Raw genomic sequence first — 14,013 nt, forward strand, 5'->3', positions numbered from 1 at the left:
CTAGTGGTAGAGGTCTCTAATAACAAGATCATAACCGGTCTGTGTTTTCAGCAAGGATCATCGGCTACTATATCAGAGGATGTGCAACTTAGCTTCCGTAGTGGAGGGTTTATTCATGGCAATGAACAACACTTAGTTGTTGTGCTAGAGGATGACGAAGAGGAAAACTGCACCAATTTTGCGATGCATGGAAAGGCTTGCGATAATTGGATTGTTGTTGATATTCTTGTTATTATGCAACGATCTAAGTAATTGCTCGTATTTGTTTTAAAAATCCTTCTCCTATGCCTAAGGGAGAAGTGAACATTGTTGGACATTTTCAAATTTGATCATCAATAAAATTAATTCTATTCATCCAAATCTACGATGTTTTGTTTTTACTTTTTGCTTTATTCTGAAAATGGTAATCAGAAAAAAAACATAAATACATAAATAAACTTGTCCGTATGCATAATATTTGGTCACAAATCACTTCGGTAAAATCATAATATCCAATAATTATGCATGTTGGTTTCTAACCCCATTGAATTCAGTGATCCTTCTCCTTCTCAAAATTTTGATTCCCTGTGTTTGAGGCTGAGGAGGAAAGTGATGAAGAAATGAGTGATGAATTGTCTCGTCTTCTTGAGCATGAAGGAAAATCCATTTAGCCATTTCAAGAGTAGATTGAGTTAGTCAACTTGGGTTCCGAAGATGATGTGAAGAAAGTCAAGATTGGGTCTCGACTGTGTCTAGATGTTAAGAAGGGGTTGGTTGATCTTCTCCGAGAATATTCAGATGTGTTTTCTTGGTCCTATCAAGACATGCCTGGTTTATATTCTGAGATTGTAGAGCATAGATTGTCGTTGAAGCCATAATGCCCGCCAGTCAAACAGAAGTTGAGAAGAACGCATCCTGATATGGCAGTGAAGATCAAAGAAGAGGTGCAGAAGCAGATTGATGCTGTTTTCCTTTTTACCGCCGAGTATCCGCAATGGGTGGCCAATATTGTGCATGTTCCGAAGAAAAATGGAAAAGTCAACATGTGTGTTGATTATAGAGATTTGAATAAAGCCAGTCCGAAAGATGATTTCCCTCTGCAATACATTGATATGTTGGCACCCGAAGATATGGAGAAGACCACATTAATTACACCTTGGGGAACATTTTGTTATAGAGTGATGCCTTTCAGTTTGAAGAATGTTGGTGCAACTTACGAAAGAGCAATGACTACTCTTTTTCATGATATGATGCATAAAGAGATTGAAGTTTATGTTGATGACATGATTGCAAAATCAATTGATGAAGAGGAACATATTAAGCAATTGTTGAAGCTTTTCCAGCGTTTGAGGAAGTATAAGCTTCACTTGAATCCCAATAAGTGTACTTTTGGTGTTCATTCTGGTAAGTTGTTGGGCTTTATCGTCAGCGAGAAGGGTATTGAGGTTGATCCAACCAAGGTCAAAGCAATACAAGAGATGTCTGCGCCCAAAACTGAGAAGCAAGTCAAGGTTTTCTCGGTCGCTTGAATTATATCTCAAGATTCATTTCATACATGACTGCCACATGTGCGCCTATATTCAAGCTTCTTCGGAAAGATCAATCTTGTGATTGGACCGAAGACTGCCAGAAAGCTTTTGATAGTATCAAAGAATATCTCCTTGAACCTCCGATTTTGTCTCCACCTGTTGAAGGAAGACCATTGATCATGTATTTGATTGTGCTCGAAGATAGTATGGCTTGTGTTCTTGGTCAACAAGATGAGACTGGAAAGAAAGAATTTGCAATTTACAACCTCAGTAAGAAGTTCACCGACTATGAGACTCGGTATTCTATGCTTGAGAAGACTTGTTGCGCATTGGCTTGGGCTGCTAAGCGTCTGCGTCAATATATGTTGAATCATACCACTTGGTTGATATCCAAAATGGATCCAATCAAGTATATATTTGAGAAGCCTGCTTTAACTAGGAGGATTTCCCGTTGGAAGATGTTGTTATCAGAGTATGATATTGAATGCCGATCTTAGAAAGCAATCAAAGGTAGTGTCTTGGCTGACCATTTAGCTCACCAACCGATTGAAGATTACCAGTCAGTACAATATGACTTTCCTAATGAAGAGATCTTATACTTGAAAATGAAAGATTGTGATGAACCATTGCTTGAAGAAGCGCTAGAACCTGGTTCCTGTTAGGGCATTGTATTCGATGGAGCTGTTAATCAGTATGGTAATGGCATTGGGGCAGTGATTATTACTCTTCAAGGCACGTATTTTCCATTTACAGCTAGACCGAATTTCAAGTGTACCAATAATATGGAAGAATATGAAGCTTGCATTATGGGGCTCGTAGAGGCCATTGATCTCAGAATTAAGCATTTAGATGTCTTTGGAGATTCAACTTTGGTTGTGAATCAGATATAAGGTGAATGTGAGGCGAATCAACCCGGTTTGATACCATATAGAGACTATGCGAGGAGGATTTCAACTTTCTTTACAAAGGTTGAGTTTCATCATATCCCTCGAGATGAAAATCGGATGGCAGATGCTCTTGCAACATTGGCATTAACGATTGTAGTGAAGTATTGGAATGAGGTTCCCAATTTGACTGTGATGCATCTTGATACGCCAACTCATTTGTTTGCTATTGAAGAGATCAAAGAGGAGAAGCCGTGGTATTATGATATCAAGTGTTTCCTTCAAAGTCAGATTTACCCGCATGGAGCATCTTTAAAAGATAAGAAGACTTTAAGGAGATTAACTAGAAATTTCTACCTGAATAGTGAAGTATTGTACAAGAGAATCATCGATATGGTTCTGGTCAGATGCATGGTTAGACACGAAGTAGACCTATTGATGACTGAAGTCCAATGGACATGCAATGGCAAATGGCATCTGACTGTTGCAAGTTTCTGAATCATCGATAAGGTTCCTTTGGAACTCATTCCAATGGACATGCAAAGGAAAATAAGATGTTACGAGCAGGTTACTATTGGCTGACAATGGAATCTGACTATTGCAAGTTTCTGAAGAAATGCCACAAGTGTCAAATTTATGCGGATAGGATTCATGTTCCTCCGACACTGTTGAACATCATTTCATCCCGATGGCCCTTCTCCATGTGGAGAATTGGTATGATTAGCATGATTGAGCCTAAAGATTCGAACAAACATCGTTTCATTTTGGTGGCAATTGACTACTTCACAAAATGGGTTGAAGCGACATCGTAGGCGAACATAACCAAGCAAGTTGTTTTGCGGTTTATCAAGAATTAGATTATATGCCGTTATAGTGTGCCAAGTAAGATCATTACTGATAATGGATCGAACTTGAATATTAATATGGTGGAAGCTCTTTATAAAGACTTCAAGATTGCACACCATAACTCTTCTCCCTACAGACCCAAGTTGAATGGGGTTGTTGAAGCTGCGAACAAGAACATTAAGAATATTATCCAGAAGATGGTTGTGACATATAAGGATTGACATGACATGCTCCCATTTTCTTTGCACGGGTATCGAACATCCATCCGCACTTCAACAGGGGCAACCCTTTTCTCTCTTGTATATGGTATAGAAGTAGTGCTCCTCGTAGATGTTGAGATTCCTTCATTGCGTGTGCTCATGGAATCCAACTTGACTGAGGCTGAATGGTGTTAGACCACGTTTGACCAGTTGAATTTGATCGAAGAGAAGAGATTGCCTGCCATGTGTCATGGTCAGTTGTATCAGCAGAAGATGAAGAAAGATTTTGATAAGAAGGCTAGACCTCGTGTGTTCAGATAAGGTGACCTTGTGCTCAAGAAGATTTTATCTTTCAAACCAGATTCTAGGGGGAAATGGACTCCTAATTATGAATTCCCATATGTTGTTAAGAGAGCCTTTTCAGGTGGTGCTTTGATTCTTACAACTATGGATGGTGAAGAGTTCACTCGTCCTATGAATGCAGATGCAGTCAAGAAATACTTCGCCTAAAAAGAAAAGAAAAGCTCGCTAAGTTGAAAACCCGAAAGGGCGGCTTAGGCAAAAATGAGCGTCTCGGTGGATTGAAAACCCGAAAGGGCGATCCAGGCAAAAGTTAGAGACATAAAACAGAAAAATTATCCCGATAAATTAAGTACCCCACCTTGGGGAAATTTATGCAAAAATTAGGGATTATGGCAAGTAACTACATCTTGCTGATCTTCAGTATTGAAGACACTTTTGAGCATAACGGTCGACAGTGATTCATCATCCCCAATAGCGGCCAAAAGCACAGTGGACATCAAGAGTTGGTGGAAGGATTAGTGATCATTGTATTCAATGTAACCCTTTTCCATGTAAATTACCATTTTCAACTTTGTAAAAATCTATGGAGTCTTGTCATTTACGGACTACCATTCCATTAAATAAAGTTGAGCTTTTATCCAATTGTTTCTATCTTGTTTACTTCAGCAAATAGTTTTAAATTTTATTATGATCATTTTTGAAATTAATATTTTTAATCAAAATCATTTTTCTTAAACATATAAAAGCATGAATTTTAAGCAATCAATTTCATTTAAAACGAATATCATCGGTGGTTCGAAAGCAGTAAGCCCTAAGTGTGGAGCAATATTGGTTCTCCTTTAGCAGTATGCGCAATTTCTCTTTCATCCTCAACAGCATTTTTAGTATTCAGCAATCATTGTCCGCTATTCCCCGGTAGGGTAGCCAGTAGAGTTGGTTGATTCAGTCCCCTGCGGAATGTTTATTCCTCAACAGAATTTATGTTTATTCCCCAACTGAAAACCAGCTTCCTCAGCAGTTCGCATGGTTGTGGACGAAATTTAGCTCCCTCACCAATCGCCATCCGATTTGCTCCCAGTCAGAGTTTCCTCCTGGTTTTTGAGCAGTTATTTCTGTTTATCCCCTGCATGGTTGTCTCCCATTTGATATGGCGTGGACCTAAAATTCCCCACAGACTCGATAACGGTTTTTCTCAGCAGATCTCTTCTTTCCCCGTTTAGGTTTGAGCCTTTGGGATGATGATCTCTCTTTTCTCCAGAAATCCATCTCCCTCTTTTGTGGATTGACTGAGAATTGTATCTATGATTCAAATTGGCGACACCTTTCTATCCTTTGCGATCGTTTTGTCTGCATGATCATCACATATACATATACATAGACATATACATATACATGTACATATATACTCATATATTTCATCATCATTTTTGTTGTTTCACTAACGAGATTCTTATTCTCTGTTATGGTGGTACTTTATCCCCATGCAAGTTTGATGTTTGTCCTCCCTCCATTATAGAGTGTCAACCCCTTAAGCAGAAAGATTTTAACCCTTCTCCTCTCCCCACTGAGTTATTTCCTCGTAGATAATTATTATTTCAGTTTCCTCCCCAATTGTATATATCGATGGAATTACTCCTCTTGAGTTATATCCTTATTGGGTTGAGTCTTGATTAACCGTTTTTTTCTAGATCTTACCTAGATAGATGCTTTGGGTCCCCTAAGAGTTTATTACCCAGTAACTGGTAATATTCTTCTTAGTTTGCAGTTTGCTACTTTTTGCCCAATACCTGGCAAAAGAACCCCTGTTTTCTCCGCAGTGGAGTCCCTAATGGATTCATTTTTTTATGATTCCCCAGGAAGTATATCCTTGAGATGCTCATCCTAACCGATGACAGATATTTTCTTCCCCTGTTTTGAGTTTATCCTTGACATGTTCATCCTAATTGGTGATGGATATTCTTATCTTTGGTATTATACCCAATAAGAAGGGTAGTTATAATCCCTTTTCTCATTCCCCAGAGAGTTAATCCTTTATATGTTCATTCTAACCGATGACGGGTTCCTTCTCTTTGCGGTCTTCTACCCAGTAACCGGTAGTTGTAAATCCTGCTTTTCATTCCCCTTTGCAGAGTTTATCCTTGATATGTTCATCCTAACCGGTGACGGGTACTCTCTCTTGTGGTATTCTATCCAGTAACTGCTAGATGTAATTCCTATTCCTTCCTCACTGAGTCTATCCTTGATATGTTCATCCTAACCAATGACAAATTTTCTCTTTGATGGTATTCTATCCAGCATTCGATAGATGTAATTCCTATTTTTTTTCAGTGAGTATATGCTTGATATGTTCATCCTAACCGATGACGGATATCCTCCTTAACATCCCCAGACAAGTCTATCCTTGATATGTTCATCTTAACCAATAACGAATTTTCTTTCCTTTGAGTTTATCCTTGATATGTTCACTTTAACCGGTGACGGATATTCTCATCTTTGGTCTTCTACTCAGTAACTGGTAGTTATAAATCCCATTTTTGTAGTTCTCCCCAGCAAGGCTATTCTTACCTAGGAACCAGTAATGAATATTCCCTCCTGGCGTTTCCCAACGAGTCATCCTTGATATGTTCATCCTAACCAGTGATAGATGAACTCTCTGTCAAATTTTTATTATCTCCTTACCCAGTAACAGGTAGTGGATAATAGATTTCTGCTCCTCCTGCGTTGAAATTTATTTCTTCCCCAGTTTAGTTGAGTGCGTATTTCCTTAGTGAAATCGCTTTTCCTGCCTGATTCAAGTATGTCAGTTTTATCCTGATCTACTCGTTTCCCTTTGCATATGTTTTTATCCTCCCAGCTGAGTCTTTCCATTTTTTGTGGAATTCCTCTAGTCTCCCAGCAGTTTTAAGTTGTAGCCTGGCCTACGCATAAGTTCCTTTTATCCCCCCAGAGTCTTTGTCTCCCCAGCGAGTTTTTCCTTATGGAATACATTATACTCCTGCGGACTTTCGGTCGCTCTGATTTCTTTTCCTTTATGGCAATATTTCCCCACAAAGACTTTTACTTTTACATTCATATCATATGCATCATGAGGTCTCTTAGGGACCAAAATGTGTTTCTATATGTTGTTATTTAAGCCCATTCTACTGAGTCGAGTCGAAGATTTTAACCTTCACCTCCTCAGTTAGAATGTCCTTAAATAGGGGCAGCTGTAAGACCCCAATTTTGACCCTAATATCCCTCATGCAATTTCATCATAAGCATTAACATTGATATCATGCCTTGGCATCCTCCTTACCCCTTTTTACTGGGTTTGTGTTTGGGAGAGATCGCCAAGCACCATAAGATTGTATCATACTTGTATACTATCAGTTTTACTAACCAAAATACCAAAAATATGTCTTTGTATTTGCCTAACTCTTTTGTAGGTAGGGCATAGTCCCCATTGGTCTATCAAGTTCATATATAGGGTTTAAGACCCTTTTGTTTAAGAGAACAACCAAGGACTGATACACAAAGTCTCTAAGCATTATATATGAGTCCCAATGATCTCTACAAGTTATTTTGATCAAGCATTTTTCAAGAGTTTGGAGTTGATTTGCCTTGGAAACCCTAATATGTTTGGGTATCTTGAGTAACTTCTTCAACAAGCTTCTGCACCAATTGATCAAATTTCTCAAGGGGGACTCAAAAATTCATCATCTTATGCATATATGATCTACCATGAGCCTAAAAAGTCAATAGAATTGCAAGTTAGCAAGTTGGTTGATGGTGGTTGGCCAGATGGATTCATCTGATCAAAACTGGGTCTCCCTAGACCCTACCTCCTACACTTTTCACCATATGAAAATGATTGCAAGAGAAAAGTACTCTAAATGACATTACAAATAACTTTCATTTTTTAGTCTAGAGCTAAGTTTGCTTGGAAAGTCATTTTCTATATTTAAACATTATAGGTCATTTTGTCTAAACCCTAATTTGAAAGTAAACTTCCCAAGGCCATAACTTGCTCATTTTTTATCAGATGAAATATTTCCAAGTTTCACAATAAAATTCAAGATGTATACTTCAACTTTGATGTTGGGAATGAAAGCTAAATCAACTTTTATGAGCATGTGACATGAGGATACATTATAGGCCATTTTGGACCAATACCATTGAACAAGTGATTTTCCTCAACTTTAAAAATGCATAACTCTCTCATTCTAAATCCAAATGATGTCAAATTGGTGAACATTTTGAAGGTCTTTTAAAGAGATACAACTTTGATGAAGACACCTTTCTCATTTTGAGCTAACATAAAAAGTTTAGTAAGGTGGAGATTGAGGTATATGATTTGACACTTAGAAAATCTTTCAACATGTTGAAATTTCCAAAATTCCACCTCAAAATTCACCTTGATCCAAGTTCCAAATGGAAAAGTGTTCAACACAAGAGTTATTCCTCTTGACTTAAGTCTTCCAAAGAGTCCTAATTCATTCATTTTGGACCAAGTTTGCTAGGGATGCATATGGTTTTAACAGGCCTACATCATTGGTGGAAATAAAAGTTCAAATGATCACATAACATTGCCTTGCCATTCAAGCTTCATTCCAACCTCATTTCAGATGCATTTGGACCTAATTGGATTGCTTCATGGGCCTGTACACGCCCACACAAGCTTGTGCATGACATTACCAAATTTGGAAGGAAATTCAAGTGTACAAAAAACACACCCAATTGCTATAAATATGGACCCTCTGAGCTCATTTGAAAGGATCCTTGCACACCAGCTTTTCCCCCTCTCTTCAAACCCTCATAATTCAAAGGAAAACCTGATAATTTTCACTTGAAAATTGAGTTTGAATCTCACTGTTTGGAGATTCAAAAACATAAGGATCCAAAGCTTCTTTCCATTCCTAATCCACTTCTGCAAGTCATTGGAGCAAGATCAAACAATAATTGAAGCAAGGAAGAGAAAGTTTTGAACAACATTGAAGGTATTTTCGAGAAATTTCCTTCTCTTTAATTCTCACTCAATTCTCATCAATTTTCTTGGATCTTTGGTTGTCTGAAGTACTACCAATGTAGGCAAGAAGATTGAGTTTCTTTGAGGTGAAATCTAAGCAACTCAGTCGACACACCTCAAAATTCAACTTCTCATATCTTTATATATATTTGGAGTTAGTTAAAATTGAGATCAGATTCGTGCTCAACGCCATTTTTTCTTTCAGATCATGTCCTCCTTTTTCGTTTATGTGATGGTGATGAATGAACCAGTCCGGCGAGGTTCGCATGAGAAGGTGATCAGAGGTTTAGCACCGGTGATGTGTTGGACCTGTTCTGAGCCACATGATCAATTCAAATTGTTTTAATCTCGTGCGTTAGTTGTAAATACCACTTGTGTTACGCGTTGACTAGTGACTATGGTGGAAAGCACGCTTGTGACCACTTGATCTGCCACCTCAATTAATGAGGGAGATCAAGTGGTCCACGTTTTTTTGAATTTTCTGATTTTCATTTTATTCCTTTCATTTTATTTAATTCATATTAATTTTAATGTTGATCCAAAAAATATTAGAGTAACAGCAAATTTTTTTAACTAGTATTAATTGGAAGTTTATTGGATTAAAGATTTATTTAGATATTAGAATTTGATTAAGTGATAATTAGATTTTTAGGCTACCTAGAATTTTAGATAATTAGATTAATGATAATTAATTTTTAAAATTGTTAGAATATGATTATAAATATTAGAATTTTTAATAGTGATAATCAGATAATTAGGTTTTTTAGCTTTAACTAGATTTTGATCCCTAATTGTGAAATTAACCTTAGTACTTAGGATTTGAAATCTTGAAATGCATGTTCCCTTAGCTTAGGACTTTTAAATCATATGATTAACTGATTAATCCTTTAGATTCCTGTGTACATGATTCAATTCATTTTCAACTAATTTTTCTCAATTGATTCAGTTGATCAAAGTTCGCTTTGATTAATCAAATCCTTTGATTGTGCTCCACTCCCCAAGCCTATTCGAGTGATCAAAATACCCTTGATCACTTGATAGGGAAAGTCCCTTGTTCAAGTTGTACTAGATAATGAAAATCAAGAGCTGTAAAAGACATCAAGATTCAAAGGTCAAAGATCAAGACTTCATTCAATTCAAATCAGTGCAAGACATAATTGACTACTATTCAAGCACAACAAATTTGTATTCAACATTTGTCAATCATGAGCCATGTTATGTGCGATTCGCCTTGTATGCTTACATGTTAATGTTTCAATACTCATTGTGTACGAATTGGAGCAAAATTACGTCATGAATTAGGCCCAAACCAATGCTCATGCATCCATGCACCAAAGTTGCTAAATTTGGCAAAATTTTAAAGTGTGTGAAAAGCAACTTGATACCCTATAAATACAGGTTCATTTTGATAAGAAAGAGGATCCCTACTTGCCCAAGCTTTGAACCATTGCCTCCCTAACCTCCATTAAAGGATAAACTTGAAGACTTCACTTGAAATCGAGTTTCAAATCTCCTTCTATTTTGAGATTGAAACTCCAAGAATCCAAGCCTCTCTTTGATGCATTTCACTTCCTGCAAGCTTCTAGAGTCGAGCCAAGGTCAATTAGGAGCAAGATCAAGCCAATTCAAGCTACCCGAAGGTGATTTTTCAAAAACTTTGAGCCTTCAATTCTCTCTCAATTCTTCACCATTCTATTTGGTTTTTGCTTGACTGAAGTCCTACCAATGTAGGAAACAAGATTGAGTTGCTTTGAGGTCAAATCGAAGCAACTCAGATCATGAACCTTAAATTTCAAATCCATGTATCTTTCAATATACTTGGAATTGTAATGGAGGTCAGATTCGAGCTCTTGAGCATTTTTCCTTTAAAACCATGTCCTTACTCTGCATTCTTGTGATGGTTTATGGTGGACCAGTCCGGTGAGGTCCACCATAGAAGATGACCGGAGCTAGGGCTTCGGTGGTGCGTTGGCACAGTCCAAGTCATATGATATGGTTCCCACGTTCTAATCTTGGCCTTTGATTTGAAATACCACGCGTGTATACGCGTTTACTGAGGTGTTTGGTGGGAGCGCATGCTTGGCCATTAGATATGCCACCTCAATTAATGAGGGAGATCTTATGGCGCACGTTTCTGAATTAGAGCGCACGTTTCTGAATTTTCGTTTAATCCTTTTATTTTGTTTAATTTATAGAAATTTCATTTTTAATCGAAAAACTATGAGACTTTCACCAAAAATCTTTAAATATTTTTCTATTCCATATTTTGAATTCAATTTATTTTTTGGATTAATTTTGGTATTTTTCATAAATTAAATGTTTTTATGCATATTTTTAATTGTTTTAAAATACTTCTCACTTTCTAATTGTGAATTTTTTTGTCTAAGGTCCTTTAATCTTATTTGACCTAGGATAAATCCCTTGGCCATTTATTTGGTGTTTTGAAGGGATTTGAGGTTTTGACCAAATTAAAATGCATTTTAATTGATTAAATGTTTAAAAATTATGTTGAGCCATTTTTATGGTCTTGTGATGTTTGACTTTCTGTTTGGGCCTTGGTCATGGTTGATTTGACTTTTGTTTGATCAAAACCATTGGATTTAGGGGATTGACGAAATGTACATTTCATCTCCTAAAATAAATGAATGGTATTGATCAGATGAAATTCCTCTCATGGTCAATTTGTGTTTCTATTTCCCCTTCCCTATTTGTCTTTATCCCTATTCTTCCTCATTCCCTCATTTGACTAATGAAATCTCTAATGTCTAAATGCTAATTGATTCATCAATGAACTTGTGTCAGATGAATCAATACAAGTCTGATTGAGATAGGTCCCTACCTTTTTTTAGTGTGTGGTATGTTTTATGAGTTTGGTTCTTTGTACCAAATCTCTAACATGCATTAACACCTATATATTTATTGCCTGACCTCAGATAGTTGTGACTTCTACATAAGTCCAATTACGATTGCTTAAAATAGAGCTAAATTTGACCCTAAAAGCATATCATTCTAGAAAGGGAGATTGTAAGTCTCTCATTCTTCATGGAATTGTGTGGAAACTTGACCTTTTTTCCGTTCATGAGAGCTAGTGGCATACTTGTTGAATTATCCAAGTTGAAGTCCTTCTCATGGAAGATGCCTTCGTTTAAGGATTCATACTTGTGAATGAATGGTTAAGTATTCTCCAAATAATGACTTAATCAATTAAAACTCAACACTAACCTTTGAATAACCTTTGACTAACCGTTGACTAACTCTATTGCATTACTTTCAAGTAATTTATTTTATGCAATTTAAATTTTAGTCATTTATCATTCATTTCCATTTACATTTCATGCAACTCGTTTATGTTTCAAGTCATTTTCCCTTTGCTCATTTGAGCCATATCTTGTGATTGTATATATATTTTTGTGTGTTTTGATTTTGTTTGTGGTCTTAGGACCTTAAAATACACAATAATAACAAAAAACCCAAAAAAACATTTGTTGGACTGTTGGGACTTCATCTAAATTTTTGGACTTAGAACTAGGCAACATTCCTTGTGCTAAAGGACATGGCCAATGCCAACATCTGAGATTGAGTTATCTTTCACTGTGCCTTCATCAGATGCCAGACCTTGGATCTCTAAGATTTATCTGTTACTCTGTCTCTGTGCTTAATTGTTATTTTGTTATTGTCTATGTCTTATGTTTTTGTTCTGAGTTGATCAAGGAATATTTCATCTGATACATTGGAAGACACTGAAGACTGCTAGCTATTGGAGTGCTTGGATATGACTATCTTTATTTGATGCCTTAGTTTTCACTTGATGCTTGGATATTTTTTATTGCTCATTGGTTATTGCTTATTGCCTATCAAAGTCCAAAGGAAAATGGGTTTCTATACGACATTCTTGTCTGTTGGATTGCATCCCATTGGTCAGATATTTTCAACTCTTAACTTTTAAATTTTTGCTTAGGATAGTCTCTTCATCTCCTCCCACTTCTTTAATTACATAATCTCTCCCTCTTTTCAAAAACTTTCTTTGCTTGAGATTAAAAACTTAGACATGTTTTAATGATTAGAAACTTTGGCCTTATGCCATTGAATTTTTAAAAAACTTCTTTTCTTAAATAAAATTTGTAAATAAACTTAGCCATATTGACTTAAATTTTAAAAGACAAAAAGAACTAAAAACCCTATTAAAATATTTGGCCTTTTGTGCCTTTTCATTTAAACCTTTGTTAAAATCATTTCACCAACTTCTTTGAAATTTTTACCACGAACTACGGGGTTTTGATTCTTCATTTTTATGTTGGTACGTAGGCATAAGACCGAAGGTCTTGTCAAACACAAAAATATAATCAATGAATTCTTTTCTCATCCCCACACTCTTTGTTTTATCAAACATCATTTAGACCAAAAACATATGCACACAAAAAAGGGCTCCCTAGGAGTACCTAGGAAAGTTTAGGTGCTAACTGTAACAACCCGTATAATATATATCTAGAATAATATCATACAAATGTTATTAATTGGTACTGACATAACATAAGTGCCTAAAGGCATCATTATATACATATGTCCAACTAAAAACATCAATGACACATGTTATACAATAATTCCAAAAAAATAAATATCTATGAACTATGTACAATATCTTCATTCTACACAACTTCACAATGGAAGATCACGATAATCATCGTCCCTAGAAACATTAGTAGAAAGCTTCTCTTGAATTCAAGCTACAAGGAATACCTGAAAAATAACAACAATAATGAGATGAGATAATAATCTCAGTGAGTTCTCCTATCCTATGGGTTCACTCAGCTCTATAGGGTTTTCTAATCAAATCCTAACTCGAGTCTTCATCTCTCGTTACTTATGTATCATGCGCACAAGATAACTAAGACTCAAGTATCTAAGGAATATTCGCAATGTATGGAAACATGTCACCTGAGTGCATCCATTGAACAAATCACTATTTGAATGCACAAGACATTAATCCCCGAACGTACTTACGCCTAAGCCAGGCTCGGTTTTTGCATGCTCATATGAGTTCGAAACTCGTTTCAAGAGACTGTCACTCGTATAGGACTCTAACCCACTTAGGGTATCTTTCACCGTATGGGATTCTAACCCACTTAGGTGTCCACCTTTCCCCCACGTCCTCCATGGTTGGGGCTCAAACCCAATTGAGGCACGAATCATTGGTGCCAAATCCCCACTTACTGCATTACCTAAGCCTTTGAAGTGGTATGTGCACCATCAAAACTAATTCCGAATAC

Source organism: Lathyrus oleraceus, chromosome 5 (assembly GCF_024323335.1).
Source record: "Lathyrus oleraceus cultivar Zhongwan6 chromosome 5, CAAS_Psat_ZW6_1.0, whole genome shotgun sequence".
Classification (NCBI taxonomy): Eukaryota; Viridiplantae; Streptophyta; class Magnoliopsida; order Fabales; family Fabaceae; genus Lathyrus; species Lathyrus oleraceus.